Source organism: Lissotriton vulgaris, chromosome 5 (assembly GCF_964263255.1).
Source record: "Lissotriton vulgaris chromosome 5, aLisVul1.2, whole genome shotgun sequence".
Taxonomy (NCBI): Eukaryota; Metazoa; Chordata; class Amphibia; order Caudata; family Salamandridae; genus Lissotriton; species Lissotriton vulgaris.
In genome coordinates, this window is record NC_141693.1 from 818,938,524 (window position 1) to 818,964,397 (window position 25,874).

Consider the following 25,874-nt stretch of genomic DNA (forward strand, 5'->3'; position numbering starts at 1 on the left):
TTGGGTGGGAAACCAGTAAGACCCCAACTGCTCGAAAATCCTGAAAAATTATTTATTAAAAATAATTTAAACACTCCTAAAAAGAGCTGGGATGGAAATAAACAATCCTCTCCCAAGGAAAATGTTTTCCAGTCCAGAGGAAGGTCTCCTCGACGGAGGGAAAACACTCTGACTCGAGAACACCAGTCTCCCCAGAGGGAGCCCTCTGAGAAAAGATATAACCTTAGAAATAGGGATAATTTGAAGAAGCCTGATAGATATCAAAGTATTGATACACGTCCCTCTCGATCTTTTTTGCAGAAATCGGAAAGAAGAGGACGGTCAGACCCAGGAGAGCACACCAAGTCCAAAGACAAGGAACCTGCTCAAAGTAAAAAGTTACAATTTCCAAAAAAGAAGGTAGCCAGTATTAGAGTAATCGAACATGCCGAGAATACTGAGGATACAGTTGAAAAACAGGGAGTGGGCTCAGACAATGTTAGACAGTGCAGCAGAAATCAGCATAGCTCGCAAGATCCTTATGAGTCATCTGGAGACAGTGGACACGAATGAATACATTCAGGTGAAAACTGCCGATACCAGAGTTAGCAAACCTCATAAAATATACGAAATAACACTGCGTATAGAGGGTGATAAGACTAGAAAAATAAGGGGTCTATTTTGGGATAACCTCTCAAAAGGCTATGACATCCTGTTAGCTGAAAAAGATTGGCCCCCAGAGTTTGTCAGGGAGTGCCCTCGTGGCGAAAAAAATGATTATGCCTGCCTTCTCGAATCACATTCCGATTCACGCTAAGTATATATATGCAAGAAAATGGGCAGTAGCCCAGGCACCAGCATTATACAAAAATCATGTAGGATGGGATGAGGACTCTCCTCCTCACAAAATCCAGTTAAAAAGTCAACCTACTGCACAAAGGCAGTATCCCATTAAGCAAGAAGCTAAAAAACAAGTCAGGGAGATTTTAGATCAACTTGAATATCAGGGGGTGATTGAAACATGCACCTCTCAAATGAACAATCCTTTGTTTGCTGTCTCCAAACCAGACAATTCATATCGTCTAGTTTTGGATTACAGACACCTTAACGCATGTTGCAAAACATTTGCAGTACAGAATTCGCATAGTGCTGCACTAATGAATAACATAGTTGGGAAAAAATATAAAACGACATTAGACATATCTAATGGTTTCTTTTGTCAAAATATTGCACCAGAAAGCAGATACTTGACCGCTTTCTCAGTAATGGGGTCACAGAAAATTTCTGTAGGCTCCCACAGGGATTCAAGAACAGCCCAGGACTATTCTCAGCCAGAGTAACAGAGTTACTATAAATATATGATGATGAAGCATTATCTTATGTCGATGACATCTATCTCACAGACGACGACTTGGATACTCACTTGAAAAGAGTGAACACCATTATACTTGGGTTCGCAGCAGAGGGTTACAAATTCAACTTTAAAAAGTCTCGAATTGCCCATCTGACAGTATTATTTTTAGGATACGAATTATCAAGTGAAGGGAAAAGCCTAGCGGACAACTTCTTAGATTAGTGCGCTGTACTCCAAGCACCGAAAACGCTGAAGAATTTACAATCGTTTCTAGGCTTCCTGAATTTCGGAAGAACTTACATTCTAAATTATGCGGAGAGGGTTAAACCTCTCTATGAACTAATTAAACCTGATTTTAAACCAATCAACTGGACTCAAAAACATACAGAAATTTTGAGATCACTGCAAACAGACATGTTAGCAAAAACAAAATTAGAAACACGTGATAACACACGCAATCTTGTAATCCGAGTCATCCCAGGAAGATGCGGATTCACGTACCTGACCTCTAATGAGGGAGAAAAGTTACCAATTTCAATTAAATCTCACTTGTACACACAAGCAGAAAAAACATTCAGTCTCACAGAAAATACTGTGAAAGCAGTGCAAACTGCATTAGCAAATGAACGAGAACTAGCACACGGCAAAAGAATTAATATCCTCACAGCGGAATCCGCCTTCGAGGTGCTATTCAGCCCAGTAAACCTGCCTACATTGTCACTGGATCCGAGATGGATACAGTGGGTAAATTCTCTTGCTGTGGAAGATGTGAAATACTATTTTGCTCCGCAATTAGAAGAACTGAATGAATTAACTTATGAAGAAGAACATCCTCTGCCAATCGAACTTCTGCCTCTCTCACAGTACGCCTGTATAATCTATACAGATAGATTTGTACAGCATTTTAACGTAGAGGACAAATCCTACGATGCAGCCTGTGAGATTGTTAAACGTCGTTGGCTGTGCGGTAAATTCAGACCGAAAATAACAAAAACTGAATCAGTTAGATACTGTTCGGCTCAGAGAGCTGAAATCAGATGTTTAAAGATGGCGCTTGAAAATGCAGAACGTAAATTCCCGACACTAATCGTGTGCGATTCTCATTTTTGCGTCAACTCTTAGAATAATAAGTTGCAGAGCTGGATTGAAAATGATTACAAAGGTGCCACAATCAAGCATAAAATGCTTTGGAAGCAAGTAGTTCTTTTACAGAAAGAACTACAAAAGACTCACGTGATACACGCACAGAGTCTTCGACGTGATGGCGTTCACGTTGCAGGGAATTGATTGGCTAAGACAGCCACAGCGGAAGCAACTAAACCGGCTTCCGTAGCCACAAAAAAGCGTTCAGTAAAATACATTGACGGGGAAACCATGCTGGCAGTAAAAACGTCCGTAAAAGGCGACTACCCATGAACTATCCACTCAATTATGCATACGTAATTGATGCAAACTCCGTTCCTTTTGCTCAAATCCCTGGAGTGGGGGATAGAGTGATTCCAAACAGGAGCAGGAGGGGCTACCTTTTACTGGAAGCACACATGGGGTTGGGTCTGAGACACCAAACAATCAGGGACTCTCTGAAAGAATTAAATCAGAGTACTGGTGGCCGGGAATGAGCATAGATATTCAATATTTTGCTAAAAATTGTAAAGACTGCAACAGAGATCGCAGTGGAGAACCGGCCAGTGTAGTGTCAGGAACCCTAATAGAAAGCATAAAGCGCTCTATACGCACAATCAAAAAAGAGAAATGCGCCCCTTTGTATGTAATTTAGACTAATATCACTTAAAAAACGTGGCCCCAGCGCTCGGCTGACGCCAGAACGGTTATAAAAGATCTGCGAGTCTTTATCGGCACATACGCAATTGCCATGTTCCATTCTGACCAGGGTCCTGCTTTTAGCTCTCGGGCTTATAAGGTGGCCATGGCCAGCATGGGAGTTGGGTTGCGGTATTCTTGTCCGTCACACCCCGAAGAGAACAGTTTGGTAGAAAGAAAAAAACGGGACATAAAGCAATCTATAACAGCGAAGGTATTAGATTCAGGTGCTGGGTGGGTCAAACACTTAATAAGTGTCCAGTTAAGTCTAAACAACTTGCCAAGAAATTCTCTAAAAGGTTTCAGCCCATACGAACTATTGTTCGGAACTAGAATGCGAATTCAGGACTTAGATAGTCAGGTATCAGTGGTACATGATAAGAAAACAGACTTTGACATCAAAGTCCGTTTGGCTGTTTTATAGGACTTGAATGAAACAAGAAAATCCTTAACCAACGTAAAGTTAAAGCAACAGCCAGCTACCACTGACGAGGCACCACCAGCACCAGCCCCAGCAAGGCCTGTCTGGATTCCAAAGATTGGGGATCTAGTCAGAGAAAAAATAGCGGTGAAGAAGGAATTTGGGCCTTCTTACAGAAAAGCAGTACCTGTCTTAGCAATCAATGGAACAAGATCAATAGTACTACCGCCCCTTGCTGGTAAAAAGGAGAACAGAGTTGTATCAATCGACCTGGTAAAACCACAATCATGTGGCCTATAATCAACAGTAGGCCAAGTGGACTCCCAAGAAACAACAGAATACCCAAATTTGCAACAATTCAAGAGGTTCAAACTGAAAGACTAATCACATTCTCTGATGATTGGGACTTTGAAAGTATTAATAATATGATGTCCGATTTAGTAATGTCAGCAAGATTTACAGATCATGATTTTTTACAAGGTTTGTCTAGTTATGAACAGATGTTCTGCTACACACATTATGGTGATCATTACTTGCATAAATCTGCACAACCTAGAAATTTTTTAAAGTATAACCAATGGAAACATTGTGCTACTCCAGAAAAAAAGTATTTCTAAAACATTCTATGAGAAATTTCAGTACTTCTCAGGGTTTAACACCAGTGTTGCAGAAACGTTTTATTATAAACTGTTAGATAAAACAGGATTGAAAATAATGCTGACAAATACTAAATTGATATATTCAGAAAAATTATATGAAAAAATGATGACATTTGGTTTTGATTATTGGAGAAATAAAATTGAAACAAAAACAATCTGGGGTACAAAAGAGTGGCAGGTACAAGGCCTAGAAGCATTATTTCGAGCCTGCATGATCCCAGAACAAATGATGTTTTTAAATGACACAATTCACCAAACAACCTGTCTTGGCCTAGCTAAGATCAAAGACCTTAACAAACCGTCTATTCCAAAGCCAATACCTGATAATGCAACTACAGATATTGAAATAGACGTATCTAAAATTTTACATCTAAACATAACACATCCTGATTGGAAAAAGTGGTTAATCTGGCCTACTGACACAAACAACTGTCAAGATAGATTCCGGAACAAAACACAGGGGTTAAAAATGTCCAGACCAGACCCTAGATACTCCCAGAGACAACATTCAGGGATAGTAACAACATACAGTGTAGGGAAGCTGTGCCTTGAATGGCTAGAATCATCCACACTGGCTGAAATTAAGCAACACTTGTCTTTACTTAAAGATGGTGCTGATTTGCGCAATTTCATTCTGGGACCACACAAACAGCGTCAAAAGCGTTTCATAGCGACCAGTATATATGCTGCATACAACGAGGCATGGAAAATTATGCAAATTGAAACTGCAGAGAAAATACGAGAAATTGATCGTATTAATTTGGAAAAATCACTTTCTGTAGTGGACAATGGGTTAATGACTCTGTCCTCCAGAATATATTTACTGGACAGTATTGTATCATCTGCCATAGATATAATAGACAGAGACTTGCTAATGTTACAGCATGGCCAGTCACAATTGCGTTCTATTGTACAGTTAGGCTGGACGCTGCAAAATCTTCGTTCAGGCTATGTGCCTTGGCGTTTAATCAACACAAAGTCATTGTTTTCCATCTTTAACCTTACTGATAAACAAATCAGCTTGGCACAGAAAGGAGCAGACTATACAATCCTGAGCATCGAAAAACTTGAGAGATTACCATTGACAATGTCAGAAAGTCCTGTCATTGAATGGATAATACACAGGATTATCACAATTCCGATAACAACTTTCCGATTTACGAAATGCCTTGAATACATACCTACTGGCCAGTATTAACGATTGGGTAAAGGTTACATTAAGTCAGCATGGAAATTACCATACATACACACATGCTATAGTGACAGCAACAAAAATGTATTTCTTAGTGGTGAAAACTGTAAATATTCACTAAGCGGTATACTTTTTTGCCAGGGTATTAATTTACACGGAGCCTGTGAAGGAAATTCTAACAACCTTTCATGCCACCAACATGTCACACCTGCAACGCAGATAGAGCCTTTCTTTATGCAACTCGCGAATGGGAGTTACATTCTAATAATGGATCACAGCTGTTGTGGCCTTTTGCCAGGGAAAGCCTATCTCGTAAGCGTAACTTCCATGGTCAAATGCTGTATGCAAGCATTGTTTCCGAACGGCCCTGGAGACATAGAGACTCCCATTTGGCCTTGTTTGAATTTCTCTTCTATACGAATTGATACTTTAAGCAGAATGAAGTCTGTGCTTTTGCAGACAACAGTGCCCATCACGTCATCAAAAGAGACGTATGATCTCCTAGTTGCAAGGACAACATCAGAGATTCATGACCTTTTATCAACAAATTGCTCCGTGCATTTCACAGAAATGCTTAGCCAAATTCTTAACATGTCTAGTGCCATAGGCATCCCAGGCGTATTTAAGACCCTTTTTTCGGGTCTATTAACACCATTCAAAGCAATTCTGGGAATCATTCCCAATTTTGTCCATTCTGTTTTTGGCGGCATCCCCCTTCTGTTGGGACTTGTAGCAGGAATTTTATTTTTGACCCTCCTGCTTCGATATGGCAAGCCAAAGCTCAGACATGACTCCGGCAGGAATGGAAGAAACGATCCTAGCAGTCCGCTACCGGGACAGGATAACTAGAGTCCTTGGATTGGCCAGGCTGAGAGATCTGAACATGACCTGGTTTCTTTCATTCAGACCTATATGGCAATCCTGCATCTTACCTGTGCTACGATGTATGCTATGCGGAGATGAATGCGTGTTGGACACCTGTCTTGCACTTCCATCAGCAGTACCAATGGATGTCGATACTTTGCTAAGTCCTGTAACGGCTCACGCATTGTGTTGTCCCCAGCGGCTACCAATCCTGATGACGGCATTCGCTGAGACTCCTGTGCTACGACTAAGTGGTAACAGTGGAGCGGGTGACAAAAGCAACATCACCCAGGTACGACCATCTGTGAGCATTGCTGATCCAGACTTTGATGATAGCAATCATTCTCACACCTGCCAAGTTGCAGCACTATCGAATTTGGTCGAACTGTCACCTGATTTTGTAGACCAATTTTTTGAGAGCCTGTCTGATATGATGTTCCCCCCTGAACAGAAACAATAACTTTTTAGAAGCATTCCGACACACAGCGTTCCCATGAACTCTGAATTCGGCCTTCAGTTTTGATCAATATAAACTGCTAAAAGCGTTGGAACTCTATTCCCCCGTTCACAAGAAAATATTTTTTGGGATTGAACTATTTTTCATAATATTTTCCCCTTTTTTTCGGGCACGAATTCTTTGCTTAAAGTAGACCTATTCATAAAGAACAGAAGCTTCTATTTAGGTAAATCTAGAGACAAAATAACTTTACACCAGCCTCTAGCTCATGTTACAACAAATGCATTTATATATGATGAAATTATCTCGCCCTTCTTTTCTATATTAAGAGATATTTCATGTGTAAATTTTTCGCAAAATCGTTCAAACTGATTACATATGCTATAATTTTTTGAATGATTCCTATGCTTAAAGACGTACAGTACCTATATTTTCACGTATTTCAAATACGCCTATTTCAAATGCAAATATGTATTTTGGGGTGGGCAATGTTACACATGCATCTTATTGCTCTAGTTTTAGTAATTTGATGGACATAAATTCGTGGAGTGGGTGTCGCGTTCTAATCTAGGACCCTGATCAACCCTATGACCTTATGCCCCTATACGGCTATAATCCATTTATTCCCATATAATGGCATAAACGTTCAAGTGTGAAATCTCAGAATCTCGTCTCTGACCTCACACGTTCAGAGCCACATTCCTATGCAGCTTCCTCTGCAGCTCATTAGTAAATGACACAGCAGAAGCCACTATCTAAGATTCCTAGATTAACACTCCGAGTTCTTCAACAAGATAAAAACTCAGCAACCTGGGAAATCCCCGCTCGCTATGTTTTGATTAGTAATAGTACTCTAATGAGCACTGAGAGACGATCACTTCCTAGTGATATCTTTTTTGACGTCTTATGTCCAGAAACTTACGTCAAACAAGGCACCTTTCAGGTATAAATATTACCAACGTTGCCTTAAGCAAATGCTAGCTGATGATACCATCGCTGATACTGAAGCTACCACTGCCTCAACGGCATCAGCGAACGATGGTGTGGTGAGCATAGGAGCAGAACAGCTGTTCCCTTCAGAGCCCAGCAGATGCAAGCTGCCCGCGGATGCTGCCCCTCCTCCTCCTCGACGCGCTGAGAGAGACGCTGTCTTTTCTCCGGCCGAGAAAATCCAGCTCCGGCGTTTCCAGCCTACCCTTGCGGGTGACTGGGATATCGAGTCTTGGAAGGAGATACAAGCCCTCCAACATTCTATTCCAGAGGTATGATGTTGACTAAACCCTTAGAGAGAATTCTTGAAGCAAACCTTGGCAAAACCAACTTAACTTGAACTGCTACTTCCTTACTCCCTTCCACGTGTTAGGCTTAGGTCAGGTACACTGGGGTAGGCGTAGTTAGAAGCATCAGTTGAGTATGTTAGCCTAATGTATATATGACTGTATATATGTTTTATTCATTTTAACCATTGTATGGCTAAGAAACCATATCAATGCTTTTACAGTATTAATTTGTGATACTCGTATTACTGTACGCACTTTTTATAATAACAAGTCTTGCAATTGTGGCAATACATTTCTCTTGTATGAGAAGAAAGACTGTTCAATAAATAATACCTTTTTATTGAAAACGCCCGTCTCTCCATTCTCTACATATTGTGAAAGTAATCTGGACAACATCTGACTGAGTAAAATAACTGTCTATTGTTTCACACGACTCTAGAGATTGACTCTTATCTGAGGAGCAAAGTTGTCATGTTGCACGGTTGTTGGAAAACTGAATCCCTTCTTGTCTGTGCCAAGGAAGCTGATCACTTCCTATTCAGTCAAGAAAGTTTCCAGTGACCTCTGAGCTAGTTGGTAACAAACCCAATTAAGTTTAGCATAGTCAGTAGAGACCTGGAAGATCCGCACTTCTACGTCGATACTACTGTTTATGTTATTCCAATGCGCAGGGCCTATAGGTAAAATAGGAACTACACTACAGGCTTCCCTGGTGAGTGGCTACTATTCCTAAATGGAAAAAAACACCATAATTCTTCAGTGCATCTCCTGAGTGATTGTTAACTGAAGATAGAGTACTCTACAGAGAGGCAATTAATTTAGTTAATCTGCTCATGAACATTTTAGGTTTTAAATAAACACCTCCAGAATTTGAAGTTTGTTAAATAAAAATAACTGTCTATAAGACATATGGAGTTGTTACTCTATGGACCCATCTATGAATAGATTTACGTTTTGTGGACTGTGATGTTTCGCATGAATCTTCTGAGAAGAAATGTTTTCTAAATGCAGCTATTCTCTAAATATCGCTAACTATGACAGGATGGCCCAATGACAGGCAGGCATTAGACTAAGGATTTCAACCATGGGAATCACTTATAAGTCAGAGGGTATGACAATATTGACAGGGTGGAACATTTGCCAGTTTATAATAGTTTTTAATAGTTTCCATTATCTCCATGTTGTAAATTACAGCTCCCTGTGTTCTCCTCGTATATGCTGTAGGTGACCAGGAAGAGGGTCTTGTACAACAAGCCTGATTAAAGCCAAGTTTACTAGGTTATGAAAATGCTAATTTTAGATATATAGGCAATGCATTTCTAAGACAGGCAGAGCTTACACCATTACAGATGGCAAATGGAAAATATATTAACAAAGAGGAAGTGTGTTACAGCATCAAAAGATGGGATTGGAAGCTTTCACAAGAAAACTGTAGAATGCATAAAGTTATGTCAATACATCTAAATGTTGCAAAAACTGGAGAGGAAAACAATATAACATTGGTGCCCTTTTCTTTTGGTATGATCTTAAGCAAGAAAACAATACAAATGTTTATTGTATTATTTGAACTCTCATAACCGAATCTTAAATTTAAGTTCTTATTTCTTAAACTGTTATTATATTTCTAGGCAATATTCCAGAGTCAGAGTATCTAGTAAGAAGTATTTCAAATGTTGAGAACTTTAGACAACACACCAGTAAAGTTCCTGATTACAATGCCACAAAAAACAGTTTCCAGGCTTGAACTGGAATAGAGGATTCACTCTGTACAGCGGCAGCAAAATGCCTCTGGCAGAGATCATAATTCAGCCAATGCTTCTATATTAGAAGGTAAATTATAGCACTCACCATTTTCTTTTTGGAGATTGTCTGTGTACACAAAAACATTTATTATGAACTCACTAGATTTAGTTTTTTTATACAATCCATTTATTTTTGCTCAATTTAAATACATACCTCTTGCTTTAAATAAATCACCTATCAGATAAATATAGAGAAATAAAGGTTACTATTGTTTTGAGTATGTGCAATTTATTTCTACATTGCCTGATGGTGAAAGTAACCAGATTAACTGACAGAGGGTAGTACTAGCTATCTGGAAGGTGTTTCCAAGTGTTCCAACTACTTCTTGGAAAATGTCTAAAATATCATTTATCCATAAGATATATCGTTTTGCATAGTCAAAGATAGTTTATGCATTTCAAACTGACCTATCACATTAACATTATTAATACGTTCAAAAGAATATCCCTCAATCATTTCGATAATTTTTTTTTAAGTATATGACATCAAGTTGCCTAGCACTCTTCTGGTTAGGGGTCTTTGAAAATGAATACATTTATTGTAGGTTATGAAAAGGATTAGAAAATATCTAATATACAATATGTTGAAATCTTTCAAATCTCAAAACTATTATGTTTAAAACCAAAGAACTATTTGGAAATTCATTTTTTTGTTATGTCTTTTTAGATAGCCAAAAATAGATGATGAATTTCATTATTGAGCATTTCTGGAGATTTTGAAAATGGAGTAGAAGTGTCTAATTGGAGGGAAATCACTTGGTGACAATCTTGGGGTTTTCTGCTCCTGTGTGGATTGGGAATTGCCTTTCTTACTGTGTAGAGCACTTCTGTTTTTTGTATATAAAGGAGACATAGTCTAGCAAATAGCCCTTCTATAGAGCAAAAACGAGTTCCCAACATCATGATAAGCAAATGATGCAAGACAGGAAGTAACAATCTTCATACAAGATGTGTAACAGAAGTACTCTAACTTGACTGGATGTGTGCTTGCCCTTACCCTGGTTTTAATGCGATTTCACATACCTTTTTCCTTTTGGAGAGTGTCTGAAATAGCAACGACAAATGTGTTACTTGTGGACATTCAATACAGACTGTTGCCAAATGTCAAAGGTCACCATTCAAGAAGTGTTCCACGTTTGAATATTTTGACAAGTGTGCTAGAGTGCAATGCTCTAAATCCAAGCAATTCACAAAAATCTAAGTACAATGTTAAAAATGATGAGAATGAAAATGTCACAAAACAATCATCATTTGACAATTTGAATTAAACAGAACAATTGAATCTGCATTTGGAACATTACATGAGCAACAACTCTGTAACCAGCTCTTCAGCTGTGTAAAAACTTTGCATCAGTGCATAAAAATTACGTTCATATTAACAGGAAATAAATAACGGAAACATCATTTTGATGCTTTGCCTCACTTTCATGAAGCAAAAACAGTGGAAAGGTTTGATACATCTGAGCTAAAGATGCTATTGAGCTGACTTGAGCTGCAAGGAAATTCCATACTCAAATTTGGATTGAAATGTAAATCCTGAAATACTTGGCATCAAGTCAGTTAATAAATATGGCAACATTATGCAATAGCCAAAGGAAGAAGCCAGATTAGGGTTTCAAATTATACCATCCTAGAGGTGTGTGAGTGCCAAAATATTACAAATGTCACTCAGTCTCCGGAGAGGCATCATTCCCCATGGCCTCATCTCTGCCATAGAGTCACATCCTTCTCATGTCTCACCTCCAGGTGCAAGAACTCAGTCAAAATGCCAGCATGAATTAGAAATCCCTTTGGACTACAATTCACATTTTAAACACTGAGCAATTCTTTATAATAAGTACTTTCTAGGAATAATAAATCCCACAAGATGAGGTCAGGGACACAGTGGAACTCTAACATCTGATTCATTTATGAATATCACATTCAAACCCACGAAGAATAGGAAATATATTTTAAAATATTTATAATAAACTTCTAACCTAAACCATAAAATATGAATGGTACTAAAATAGAATATAAAAATAAATACAAAGAGGCAATTTATGCACATAAAAAACAGCAAGAAAAATTCTAACATTTTTATTGATCTTCATCATCCTAACTGCCTTATGCTTTATTGAGATTTATACTACATTTGCTTAAGCAGTAAATAGTAAATTGTGCCTGAGATTCTAGGCTGATTCACCCAACATGCTTATGATTTATATGTAAAATAGCAAGTTAGCTATTTCCTGTCATGAATAAGAGGCATGTAGGAGAATGGAACATGAACTCTGACCAGCTGTAATGTATTTCCCCCCTGTGTCGTCTCCAACTGAGGATTGGGCTACACAGGGGAATACCATTTGCCTCTATAGTTATGCCCGGAAGGTTCTCTCTATCTATGATCTGATAGCTGATATTCTATTTGTATCTTATCATACTTTTTATTTTGTAAGCAATTACAGGATATTAAGATATTAAAGGAACAATTGAACAAGACAAGAATGGCAGGAAATGTGCCAACTTATTTATCATAGAGATAGAATATAGTTAACATTCATAAACATTCCTGGATAGCAGGTACATATGGTGCTGACATTCCTAGTATTCCTAAACAGCTTTATAACATCACACATTCTATAAACTAAATATCATAGATTGGAAAATGCCCAAAAATTGAATTCTTAGAGTCTGACAGGAACAAAATTATTTAAAATAGAAAAGTCTGAACGTGAATTGTCATAGTGTTCCTGACACATCCTCTAACAACTTTAAGCCACTGGGCATCTCCTGATGGACCTATAAGCTATCAATGCAGGATGCCTGTAGGTAAATAAAAAGAGTTTTCAAAGTTGGAAAGGGATTATGGAGCTGTAACTCTGAGGGTTTTGGACCCTCGGAGCTCGCACCCGACCACAGTAACCTTTACCTCTTGGGCTGTGTTTGGCCAGACAAACACATTCCTTGCACCTTAGAAGAGGGTGGGTTCTACTTGTTTGTCTTGATGGGATCTCGCACTGCGCATGTTTACAGTCCTATAGGTAAAGTTGTACTTTGATGATTCGAACATTACAGAGCTTGAGCTTTGGCACTGCTGACAGATTGATACTTCTATATATAATTTCCATGTCTCCATAAAGCACACGCACGAAGCAATGTACGACTATTCTTGTGTATTTTTATTTACTGGGAGTGTCATTGACAACTCTGCAATGGCCATCAATGCTAAATGTTGGTTATTATCCTTTCGGTGCCATCATTTGAAGAATTAAGTACTTACAACATTCTCTATGCATTTCTTAATTTATTGGTTTTATATGTTTCATAAAAGCCTCATAACTCATCAATTGCAATGGCCTGGGCTTCCCTGGTGGGTGGATACTATTCCTAAATGGAAAAAAACACCCTAATTCTTCAGTGCATCTCCTGAGTGATTGTTAACTGAAGATAGAGTACTCTACAGAGAGGCAATTAATTTATTTAATCTGCTCATGAACATTTTAGGTTTGAAATAAACACCTCCAGAATTTGAAGTTTGTTAAATAAAAATACCTGTCTATAAGACATATGGAGTTGTTACTCTATGTACCCATCTATGAATAGATTTACGTTTTGTGGACTGTGATGTTTTGCATGAATCTTCTGAGAAGAAATGTTTTCTAAATGCAGCTATTCTCTAAATATGGCTAACTATGACAGGATGGCCCAATGACAGGCAGGCATTAGACTAAGGTTTTCAACCATGGGAATCACTTATAAGTCAGAGGGTGTGACAAGATTGACAGGGTGGAACATTTGCCAGTTTATAATAGTTTTTAATAGTTTCCATTATCTCCACATTGTAAATTACAGCTCCCTATGTTCTCCTCGTATATGCTGTAGGTGACCAGGAAGAGGGTTTTGTACAACAAGCCTGATTAAAGCCAAGTTTACTAGGTTATGAAAATGCTTATTTTAGATATATAGGCAATGCATTTCTAAGACAGGCAGAGCTTATACCATTACAGAGGGCAAATGGAAATTATATTAACAAAGAGGAAGTGTCTTACATCATCAAAAGACGGGATTGGAAGCTTTCACAAGAAAACTGTAGAACGCATAAAGGTATGTCAATACATCTAAATGTTGCAGAAAATGGAGAGGAAATCAATATAACATTGGTGTCCTTTTCTTTTGGTATGATCTTAAGCAAGAAAACAATACAAATGTTTATTGTATTCTTTGAACTCTCATAACCGAATCTTAAATTTAAGTTCTCTTTTCTTAAACTGTTATTATATTTCTAGGCAATATTCCAGAGTCAGAGTATCTAGTAAGAAGTATTTCAAACTTTGAGAACTTTAGACAACACACCGGTAAAGTTCCTGATTACAATGCCACAAAAAACAGTTCCAGGCTTGAACTGGGATAGATGATTCACTCTGTACAGTGGCAGCAAAATGCCTCTGGAAGAGATCATAATTCATCCAAAGCTTCTATATTAGAAGGTAAATTATAGCACTCACCATTTTCATTTTGGAGATTGTCTGTGTACACAAAAACATTTATTATGAACTCACTAGATTTAGTTTTTTTTATAAAATCCATTTTTTTTGCTCAATTTAAATACATACCTCTTGCTTTAAATAAATCACCTATCAGATAAATATAGAGAAGTAAAGGTTAATATTGTTTTGAGTATGTGCAATTTATTTCTACATTGCCTGATGGTGAAAGTAACCAGATTAAATGACAGAGGGTAGTACTAGCTATATGGAAGGTGTTTCTAAGTGTTCCAACTACTTTTTGGAAAATGTCTGAAATATCATATATCCATAAGATATATCGTTTTGCATAGTCAAAGATAGTTTATGCATTTCAAACTGACCTATCACATTAACATTATTAATACGTTCAAAAGAATATCCCTCAATCATTTCGATAATATTTTTTAAGTATATGACATCAAGTTGCCTAGCACTCTTCTGGTTAGGGGTCTTTGAAAATGAATACATTTATTGTAGGTTATGAAAAGGATTAGAAAATATCTAATATACAATATGTTGAAATCTTTCAAATCTCAAAACTATTATGTTTAAAACCAAAGAACTGTTTGGAAATTCATTCTTTTGTTATGTCTTTTTAGATAGCCAAAAATAGATGATGAATTTCATTATTGAGCATTTCTGGAGATTTTGAAAATGGAGTAGAAGTGTCTGATTGGAGGGAAATCACTTAGTGACAATCTTGGGGTTTCCTGCTCCTGTGTGGATTGGGAATTGCCTTCCTTACTGTGTAGAGCACTTCTGGGTTTTGTATATAAAAGAGACATAGTCTAGCAAATAGCCCTTCCGTAGAGCAAAAACGAATTCCCAACATCATGATAAGCAAATGATGCAAGACAGGAAGTAACAATCTTCATACAGGATGTGTAACAGAAGTACTCTACTTTGACTGGATGTGTGCTTGCCCTTACCCTTGTTTTAATGCAATTTCACATACCTTTTTCCTTTTGGAGAGTGTCTGGAATAGCAACGACAAATGTGTTACTTGTGGACATTCAATACAGACTGTTGCCAAATGTCAAATGCCACCATTCAAGAAATGTTCCACGTTTGAATATTTTGACAAGTGTGCTAGAGTGCAATGCTCTAAATTCAAGCAATTCACAAAAATCTAAGTACAATGTTAGAAATGATGAGAATGAAAATGTCACAACACAATCATCATTTGACAATTTGAATTAAACAGAACAATTGAATCTGCATTTGGAACATTACATGAACAACAACCATGTGACCAGCTCTTCAGCTGTGTAAAAACTTTGCATCAGTGCATAAAAATTACCTTCATATTAACAGGAAATAAATAACGGAAAAATCATTTTGATGCTTTGCATCACTTTCATGAAGTAAAAACAGTGGAAAGGTTTGATAAATCTGAGCCTATGATGCTATTGAGCTGACTTGAGCTGCAAGGAAATTCCATACTCAAAGTTGGATTGAAATGTAAATCCTGAAATACTTGGCATCAGGTCAGTTATTAACCACAGCAGCATTATGCAATAGCCAAAGGAAGAAGCCAGATTAGGGTTTCAAATTATACCATCCTAGAGGTGTGTGAGTGCCAAATCATTACAAATGTCACTCAGTCTCTGGAGAAGCATCATTCTCCATGGCCTCTCCTCGGTCATAGAGTCACATTCTTCTCATGACTCACCTCCAGGTGCAAGAACTCAGTCAAACTGCCAGCATGAATTAGAAATCCATTTGGACTGCAATTCATATTAAAAACACTGAGCAATTCTTCATAATAAGTACTTTCTAGGAATAATAAATCCCACAAGATGAGGTCAGGTACACAGTGGAACTCTAACACCTGATTCATTTATGAATATCACATTCAAACCCACTAAGAATAGGAAATATATTTTAAAATATTTATAATAAACTTCTAACTTAAACCATAAAATATGAATGGTACTAAACAGAATATAAAAATAAATACAAAGATGCAATTTGTGCACATCGAAAACAGCAAGAACAATTCTAACATTTTTATTGTGTCTTCATCATCCTAACTGCCTTATGCTTTATTGAGATTTATACTATCTTTGCTTAAGCAGTAAATAGTAAATTGTGCCTGAGATTCTAGGCTGATTCACCCAACATGCTTATGATTTATTTATAAAATAGCAAGTTAGCTATTTCCTGTCATGAATAAGAAGCATGTAGGAGAATGCAACATGAACTCTGACCAGCTGTAATGTATTTCCCCCCTGTGTCGTCTCCAACTGGGATTGGGCTACACAGGGGATTAACATTTGCCTCTATAGCTCTGCCTGGAAGGCTCACTCTATCTATGATCTGATATCTGATATTCTATTGTATACTACTTGCAATTTTTATCCTATCCTACTTTTTATTTTGTAAGCAATTACAGGATTTTAAGATATTAAAGGAACAATTAAACAAGACAAGAATGGCAGGAAATGTGCAAACTTATTTATCATAGATATAGAATATAGTTAACATTCATAAACATTCATGGATAGCAGGCACATATGGGGCTGACATTTTTCCGTATTCCTTAACAGCTTTATAACATCACACATTCTATAAAATAAATAGCAAAGATTGAAAAATGTCCAAAAATTGAATTCCTAGAGTCTGAAGGGACAAAATTATTTAAAATAGAAAAGTCTGAACGTGAATTGTCATAGTGTTCCAGACACATCCTCTAACAACTTTAAGCCACTGGGCATTTCCTGATGGACCTATTAGCTATCACTGCAGGATGCCTGTAGGTAAATAAAAAGAGTTTTCAAAGTTGGAAAGGGATTCTGGAGCAGTAACTGTGAGGGTTTTGGACCCTCGGAGCTCCCACCCGACCACAGTAACCTTTACCTCTTGGGCTGTGTTTGGCCGGACCAACACATTCCTTGCACCTTAGAAGAGGGTGGGTTCTACTTGTTTGTCATTATGGGTTCTCACACTACGCATGTTTACAGTCCTATAGGTAAAGTTGTACTTTGATGATTCGAACATTATAGAGCTTGAGCTTTGGCACTGCAGACAGATTGTTACTTCTAGATATAAGTTCCATGTCTCCATACAGCACACACACGAAGCAATGTACGACTATCCTTGTGTATTTTTAATTACTGGGAGTGTCATTGACAACTCTGCAAATGCCATCAATGCTCAATGTTGGTTATTATCATTTCGGTGCGGACATTTGAAGAATTAAGTACTTACAACACTCTCTAAGCATCCCTAAAATTTATGGTTTGATATGTGGCATAAAAGCCTCATATTTCATCAATTGCAATGGCCTGGGCTTCCCTTGTGGGTGGCTACTATTCCAAATTGGAAAAAACACCCTAATTCTGCGGTGCATCTCCTGAGTGATTGTTATCTGAAGATAGAGTACTCTACAGAGAGGTAATTAATTTATTTAATCTGTTCATGAGAATTTTAGGATTTAAATAAACACCTCCAGAAGTTGAAGTTTGTTAAATAAAAATAACTGTCTATAAGACATATGGAGTTGTTAATCTATGTACCAATCTATGAATATATGTACGTTTTGTGGACTGTGATGTCTTGCATGAATCTTCTGAGAAGAAATGTTTTCTAAATGCAGCTATTCTCTAAATATGGCTAACTATGACAGGATGGCCCAATGACAGGCAGGCATTAGACTACGGTTTTAAACCATGGGAATCACTTATAAGTCAGAGGGTGTGACAAGATTGACAGGGTGGAACATTTGACGGTTTATAATAATTTTTATTAGTTTCCATCATCTCCACATTGTAAATTACAGCTCCCTGTGTTTTCCTCCCATATGCTGTAGGTGACCCGAAAGAAGGTCTTGTACAACAAGCCTGATTAAAGCCAAGTTTACTAGGTTTTATAAATGCTTATTTTAGATATATAGGCAATGCATATCTAAGACAGGCAGGGCTCAGACCATTACAGATGGCAAATGGAATATATATACGCAAAGAGGAAGTGTCTTACAGCATCAAAAGGCGGGATTGGAAGCTTTCACAAGAAAACGGTAGAACGCATAAAGTGAGGTCAATACATCTCAATGTTGTAAAGACTGGAGAGGAAAACAATATAACATTGGTGCTCTTTTCTTTTGGTATAATCTTAAGCAAGAAAACAATACAAATGCTTATTGTATTCTTTGAACTCTCATAACCGAATTTTAAATTTCAGTTCTCACTTCTTAAACTGTTATTATATTTCTAGGCAATATTCCAGAGTCAGAGTATCTAGTAAGAAGTAGTTCAAACTTTGAGAACTTTAGACAACACACCAGTAAAGTTCCTGATTACAATACCACAAAAAACAGTTTCCAGGCTTGAACTGCGATAGAGGATTTACTCTGTACAGTGCCAGCAAAATACCTCTGGAAGAGATCATAATGTATCCAATGCTTCTTTATTAGAAGGTGAATTATAGCACTCACCTTTTTCTTTTTGGAGATTGTCTGTGTACACAAAAACATTTATTATGAACTCACTAGATTTTGTTTTTTTATAAAATCCATTTATTATTGCTCAATTTCAATACATACCTCTTGCTTTAAATAAATGACCTATCAGATAAATATAGAGAAGTAAAGGTTAATATTGTTTTCAGTATGTGCAATTTATTTCTACATTGCCTGATGGTGAAAGTAACCAGATTAACTGACAGAGGTTAGTACTAGCTATCTGGAAGGTGTTTCCAAGTGTTCCAACTACTTCTTGGAAAATGTCTGAAATATCATATATCCATAAGATATATCATTTCGCATAGGCAAAGATAGTTTATGCATTTCAAACTGACCTATCACAATAACAATATTATTACATTAAAAAAAATATCCCTCAATCATTTTGATAATTTTTTTTAAAGTATATGACATCAAGTTGCCTAGCACTCTTCTGGTTAGGGGTCTTTGAAAATGAGTACATTTATTGCAGGTCATAAAAATGATTAGAAAATAGTTAATATACAATATGTTGAAATCTTTCAAATCTCAAAACTATTTTGTTTAAAACCAAATAATTATTTGGAAATTCATTCTTTTGATATGTCTTTTCAGATAGCCAATAATAGATGATGAATTTCATAATAAGCATTTCTGTAGATTTTGAAAATGGAATAGAAGTGTGTATTTGGAGTGAAATCCCTTGGTGAAAATCTTGGGGTTTTCTGTTGCCTTGTGGATTGGGAATTGCCTTTCTTACTGTGCAGAGCTCTTCTGGTTTGTGTATAAAGGAGACATAGTCTAGCAAACAGCCCCTCTGTAGAGCAAAAACTACTTCCCAACATCATACTAAGCAAATGATGCAAGACAGGAAGTAACATCCTTCAGACAAGATGTGTAACGGAAGTATTCTACCTTGACTGGATGTGTGCTTGCACTTACCCTTGTTTTAATGCGATTTCACATACCTTTTTCCTTCCGCAGAGCGACTGAAATAGCAAGGACAAATGTGTTAATTGTGGACATTCAATACAGACTGTTGCCAAATTTCAAAGGCAACCATTCAAGAAATGTTCCACGTTTGAATATTTAGACAAGTGTGCTAGAGTGTAATGCTCTAACTTCCAGCAATTCACAAAAATCTAAGTACAATGTTGAAAATGATGAGAATGAAAATTTCACAACACAATCATCATTTGACAATTTGAATTAAACAGAACAATTGAATCTGCATTTGGAACATCACATGAACAACAACCGTGTGACAGGTCTTCAGCTGTGTAAAAACTTTGCATCAGTGCATGCAAATTACCTTCATATTAACAGGAAATAAATAACGGAAAAATCATTTTGATGCTTTGCATCACTTTTATGAAGCAAAATTTAGGAAATGTTTGCTAAATCTGAGCCTACGATGCTATTGAGCTGACTTGAGCTGCAAGGAAATTCCATACTTAAAGTTGGATTGAAATGTAAATCCTGAAATACTTGGCATCAAGTCAGTTAATAAACACAGCAGCATTATGCAATAGCCAAAGGAAGAAGCCAGATTAGGGTTTCAAATTATACCATCCTAGAGGTGTGTGAGTGCCAAATCATTACAAATGTCACTCAGTCTCCGGAGATGCATCATTCCCCATGGCCTCTCTTCTGTCATAGTGTCACATTCTTCTCATGTCTCATCTCCTGGTGCAGGAGCTCAGTCAAACTGCCAGCATTAATTAAAAATCCCTTTGGACTGCAATTCATATTTAAAACACTGAGCAATTCTTCATAATAAGTACTTTCGGGGAATAATAACTCCCACAAGATGAGGTCGGTGACCTAGTGGAACTCCAACACCTGATTCATTTATGAATATCACATTCAAACCCACTAAGAATAGGAAATATATTTTAAAATATGTATAATAAACTTCTAACCTAAAAAATAGAATATGAATGGTACTAAAACAGAATATGAAAATAAATACAAAGATGCAATTTATGCACATCAAAAACAGCAAGAAAAATTCTAAAAATGTTATTGTGTCTTCATCATCCTAACTACCTTTTGCTTTATTGAGATTTATACTATCTTTGCTTAATCAGTAATCAGTAAATAGTAAATTGTGCCTGAGATTCTAGGCGGATTCATCCAACATGCTTATGATTTATTCATAAAATAGCAAGTTAGCTATTTCCTGTCATGAATAAGAAGCATGTAGGAGAATGGAACATGAACTCTGACCAGCTGTAATGTATTTCCCCCCTGTGTCGTCTCCAACTGAGAATTGGGCTACACAGGAGATTAACATTTGCCTATATAGCTATGCCTGGAAGGCTCTCTCTATATATGATCTGATATCTGATATTCTATTGTATACTACTTGCAATTTTCATCTTATCCTACTTTTTATTTTGTAAGCAATTACAGGATTTTAAGATATTAATGCAAGAATTGAACAAGACAAGAATGGCAGAAAATGTGCCAACTTATTTATCATAGAGATAGAATATAGTTAACATTCATAAGCATTCCTGGATAGCAGGTACATATGGTACTGACATTTCTATTATTCCTAAACAGTTTTATAACATCACATATTCTATAAAAGAAATAGCAAAGATTGGAAAATGCCCAAAAATTGAATTCCTAGTGTCTGAAAGGATAAAATGATTTAAAATAAAAAAGTCTGAATGTGAATTGTCATAGTGTTCCTGACACATCCTCTAACAAATTTAAGCCAGTGGGCAGCTACTGATGGACCTATTAGCTAACACTGCAGGATGACTGTAGGTATATGAACAGGGTTTTCAAAGTTGTAAAGGGATTCTGGAGCAGTAACCTTTACCTCTTGGGCTGTGCTTGGCCAGAAAAACACATTCCTTGCACCTTAGAAGAGGGTGAGTTCTACTTGTTTTTGATGATGGGTTCTCACACTGTGCATGTTTACAGTCCTATAGATAAAGTTGTACTTTGATGATTCGAACATTACAGATCTTGAGCTTTGGTACTGCAGACAGATTTTTACTTCTAGATATAAGTTCCATGTCTCCATACAGCACACACACGAAGCATTGTACAACTATCCTTGTGTATTTTTAATTACTGGGAGTGTCATTGACAACTCTGCAATGGCCATCAATGCTCAATGTTGGTTATTATCCTTTCGGTGCGTACATTTGAAGAATTAAGTACTTACAACACTCTCTATGCATCTCTTAATTTATTGGATTGATATATGGCAAAAAAGCCTCAGAACCCGGGGGCGTGGCTAACCGAGCCAAGATGGTAGACGCTCCCTAAGAGTGCTCCAGGACACCTCCACCATCCGCACGTAATGCCAGGCCACAGAAAACCATCGGAAACCACATCTCCCTCCTTACCTGTAATGGTGAGACAAAGGAGTGTTTAGGAACTTGAAATTCCGCATCGGGTCCCCTGAAGCTGCGTACTGGCCTGTTAACTCTCCTGGGCAAAATGGCGACCCCCGGCCCGTGACCTTCGCTCTTCCGCAGTGGAGGCAGCGCCCGGCCCCAGGAGCTGAGGGGCTCTCTGAAGCTGGTCCCCCCCCCCCCGGATTCGCTGCAACCCGACCTGCTGCAGAACACAGTGTCTTGTCTCCGCCGCTGGCCGCCTTCCTGCTTGTGGTGACGGGTGGCCTGGGAAAAGGAATCAGATGCTGCCTCCTTCCAGGCCGTGATGGTTGGGAACCCAGAGCCATGTTGTGGCCGGCGGCGCCGGGGGTGAGTGTACCCATGCTTTGGCTTCGCTCGCAGAGGGAGCATCAGGCAGTGGGAGCCGCGGGGTGGCTGTGAACCTGCTGCTGGTTATCGTTCCTTGCCTCCCTCGTGGGCTCGTTCACAGCTACTGGCACCCGGCCCTCCAGCGGCGTGGCTGTCTCATTACACAGGGTGCTGACCGGCCACTTGAAAGTGTTCAGGGAAGCGCCCACCATTTCGGGCGACGGGAGCGGTGGGGAGTGACTGCGGACCCGCTACTGAGCCTCACCTCCTGTCTCCCTCACTGGCTTTGCTGCATGCTGCGCTGGGTGGCCCATCTCAATCAACTGTGCACCCACATATTCCCTGGGAGCCTGGAGCCGCGCTGTGATGGGCAGAGCCGGGAGTAACGCCTGTGGCCATCGAGCCTGCCCGTGTCTTGCTTCCATTTGCAGACTGGTCGGTGTTATTGGGTGGCTGGGGCTGCAGAAGGATCTGCGGTGAGACGTGTGCTGAAGCTGGTGAGTCCTGGTGGCAGTGGGTTCCAGGAACAGTTGATTGGGGCCCCCTGCACGCACAGGCAGCCATTGTTTGGGGGGACCTGCCCTGGGTGAACCCCCTTGTTGCCTGACCCGACAGACTCTCTCACTCTGCTTGAAATCCAGCTGCCAGAGCCCTGTCTTTGCCTTGGTGGACACGGATGGACTGTTCTCACCACTGAAACTGCCCTGTGTGGGCTGGTTGGTCTGTATTTGTGGAGCTGGGTGGTGGCCCTGGGTGGCGGGGCCCCCATGCCGCCCCCCTCCCCCAGGGATTCCTGGCTCTGGAAGCGGGACAACTTTTTGCCAGGGTTGCACGACCTGTGGCTCCGACCTGCGGAGCCGTGCCTGCGGCCAAGGGGCCTGTCCCCTAGCTATTTCACCATCCCCCTCCGCCCCTAGACACCTACTCGGTCCGGGACAGCAGAGTTGGCCGCATAAATCGGGCAGCGGCGATCAGGTATTGACTGCGCATCGGCGTTGATTGATCAGCTATCCAAGAAGGCGCCCCGGATGCCCACTGTGTGACCCACCTGCAGGGGGCCAGGGCACTGCGGCTCTTGAGGTGCTACCATGGGCAGGACGGCAGGTCGTCGATCTTGCCACCCAAACTAAAATGGACTGCTTCACTACCTTGGAGGCGGGCAAGCCTGGGGGGGCAGCAGAAGAGGAGCTGCTGCCCTCAGCAGAGTTGTCCGCTATTCTGCAAGCCATCCATGCCTCTCAATCGTCGGTGGAGGGCAAGATCGCAGAGGTACACGCGGACATGACTCTTATCCGGCAAGATCTCCGGAACGCCAATGCCCGGATCAAGGAAACCGAAACCCGTATCTCCACCATGGAAGACGAAGGATAGGTGGTCACACTCAAGAGCTGCATTGCCAAAGAAGAAGACGCAGAGAATACGTCCCGGCGCAATAATCTTCGCCTGGTGGGTTTCCTGGAGGGGGCGGAGCAGGGTCACACGGTGGAGTTACTGGAGAGATGGCTCAGATCATGGGTCCCTGAGGGTTCGCTCTCCCTTTGGTTCGTGCTTGAGCGGGCCCAACGGTCCCTGGCCCCCAAGCCTCTTTTGGGTGCAACTCCCCGAACTATCATAATGCGGGTCCTTAACTTCTAAGACCGGGATGCCATCCTGTCAGAAGCCCGCAAGCAGCAGAGGCTCCTGCATGAAAATCGCACTATCTTCATTTTCCTGGACTATACCCGCAAAGTCCAAAGCCAGTGCCGATCCTTCGACGAAGTGAAACAAAAACTGAGGGCACTCGGTATCCAATATCGTCTTCTCTTCCCGGCACACCTGTGGGTAGTATTCGCCAACAAGGCCTTGATCTTCAATAATCCAACTGAGGCCTGGACTTAGGCGACAGGGAATGCCTGTTGCACGCCGACGTTCAAGCTCTGTAGCTGGAGGGGGCCGGGGGCAGTCCGGCTCACCTTTCACCTCCCACTCTCCAGGCCCTTCGTAACTGCTCCCGCAGGTGCCGTGGGCGGGGGCGGACACGCTCGGACTCTCCACCCGGCCGCCCCCTTCATCTGATGCTGCTATCCAACGATCCATCAGCCCCGATCATCCTTGCAGGTCCTCCCGGACACAGACCTCTCATGCAGCCCCATGCTTTTGTAAGATCCTGCTTGAACTCACCTCTGCCTGCCGGGCTTGGCTCCGCAGCCGGAGGGTATACCTGGTTCTTCCACATTTCTTTCTTATCTGATGGTCTCGTTTAAGCGCATCCTGCAATGAGGAGGAGTCCTCCACGTCTTCCTATTCCCAAGCATTTTAGTTTGGTTGTTCACACTCTGGTTGTTGTTAGGGCGACAGATGCTTCCGTTTCTGAAGTGTAGGGTGGGGGTGGGACCGTTGTCCCGAGTTTTTACTCTGTTCTGTGTTTCTTTACGTTTCTTCGTTCGACCACACCAGCAATCATGAAGCACCCTGATGTACACCCGACAAGACACACAAACCGGATCTCCCCCCTCAGACTTTTAATCCCATTGTCAACTCAAACACTATGTTCGACATGCCATTAGTAATTGCCCCTCTGAGTATCATGTCCTGGAACGTTAATGGCCTCCTGGACCGCTTTAAACGCATGACGGTTCTCAAGTACATGCAGCGTTCAGGGGCAGACATCTTACTCTTACAAGAAACCCAGCCGCTAGGTAATCACTGCCCCTTCCTAACGCGATACGGCTATGACAGAGTGTGGCACTCTGGGTTCACTAGGGGTTTCCTTGGGGTGGCAATCCTGGTGAGACACTCCCTTCTTTTGGTGACTATCCAAACGACTCTTGATGCCCAGGGCACATTCGTGGACATCAGTGGCACAATAAATGGCATCCCGATTAACCTGATGTCCCTTTATTCTCCCCCCTCGATGCTGACAACGACTTTAGCTAAAACTGTTGATCTCCTGGCATCGCTGCTCCCCGGTCCCACATTCCTTGGGGGCGACTTTAACGCGGTCTCATCCCCGGACCTCGACACGACAGGCCCGCAATCCTCAGGTAGAATTGCACAAGCCAAGCAGCTGCGGTCTTGGTCAGCCTCACTGGGTTTGTGCGATGCCTGGCGACTGTGGCACCCCTACTCCAAACAATTCACACACACCTCAGTGGCACACCACACATAGGCCCGCATTGATGCCATTTTTGTTCCCTTGACGGACTGGTTCCTGATTCAGGATGTCTTGCTTCTTCCGATAGGTATCACCAGTGCTAATCCGTGCAGGTCCCCCCAGCCTCTGCCCGACAAACATGGCGGTTAAATGCCTGGTTTCTTCAGGATAAGGTTTTTAGGAATGTGGTGAGGGAGGAGCTCAAACAATATTTTCTCTCCAGCGAGGGCTCTGT

At 40.1% G+C, this 25,874-nt stretch overlaps 2 long non-coding RNA genes across 2 annotated transcripts in view; both read right to left on the reverse strand.

Moving 5' to 3' along the window:
• LOC147711642 (uncharacterized) overlaps window positions 1-25,874 on the reverse strand; it is a 540,558-nt gene that overhangs the window by 54,700 nt on the left and 459,984 nt on the right. The gene's annotated exons all lie outside the window — the stretch shown is intronic.
• On the reverse strand, window positions 9,876-15,315 carry LOC147711643 (uncharacterized). The gene is made up of 6 exons (XR_015295712.1): window positions 15,293-15,315; window positions 14,425-14,445; window positions 14,317-14,337; window positions 10,853-10,873; window positions 9,984-10,004; window positions 9,876-9,896 (listed from the first exon to the last, which is right to left on the reverse strand). It is a non-coding gene; the product is annotated as an uncharacterized LOC147711643 (long non-coding RNA).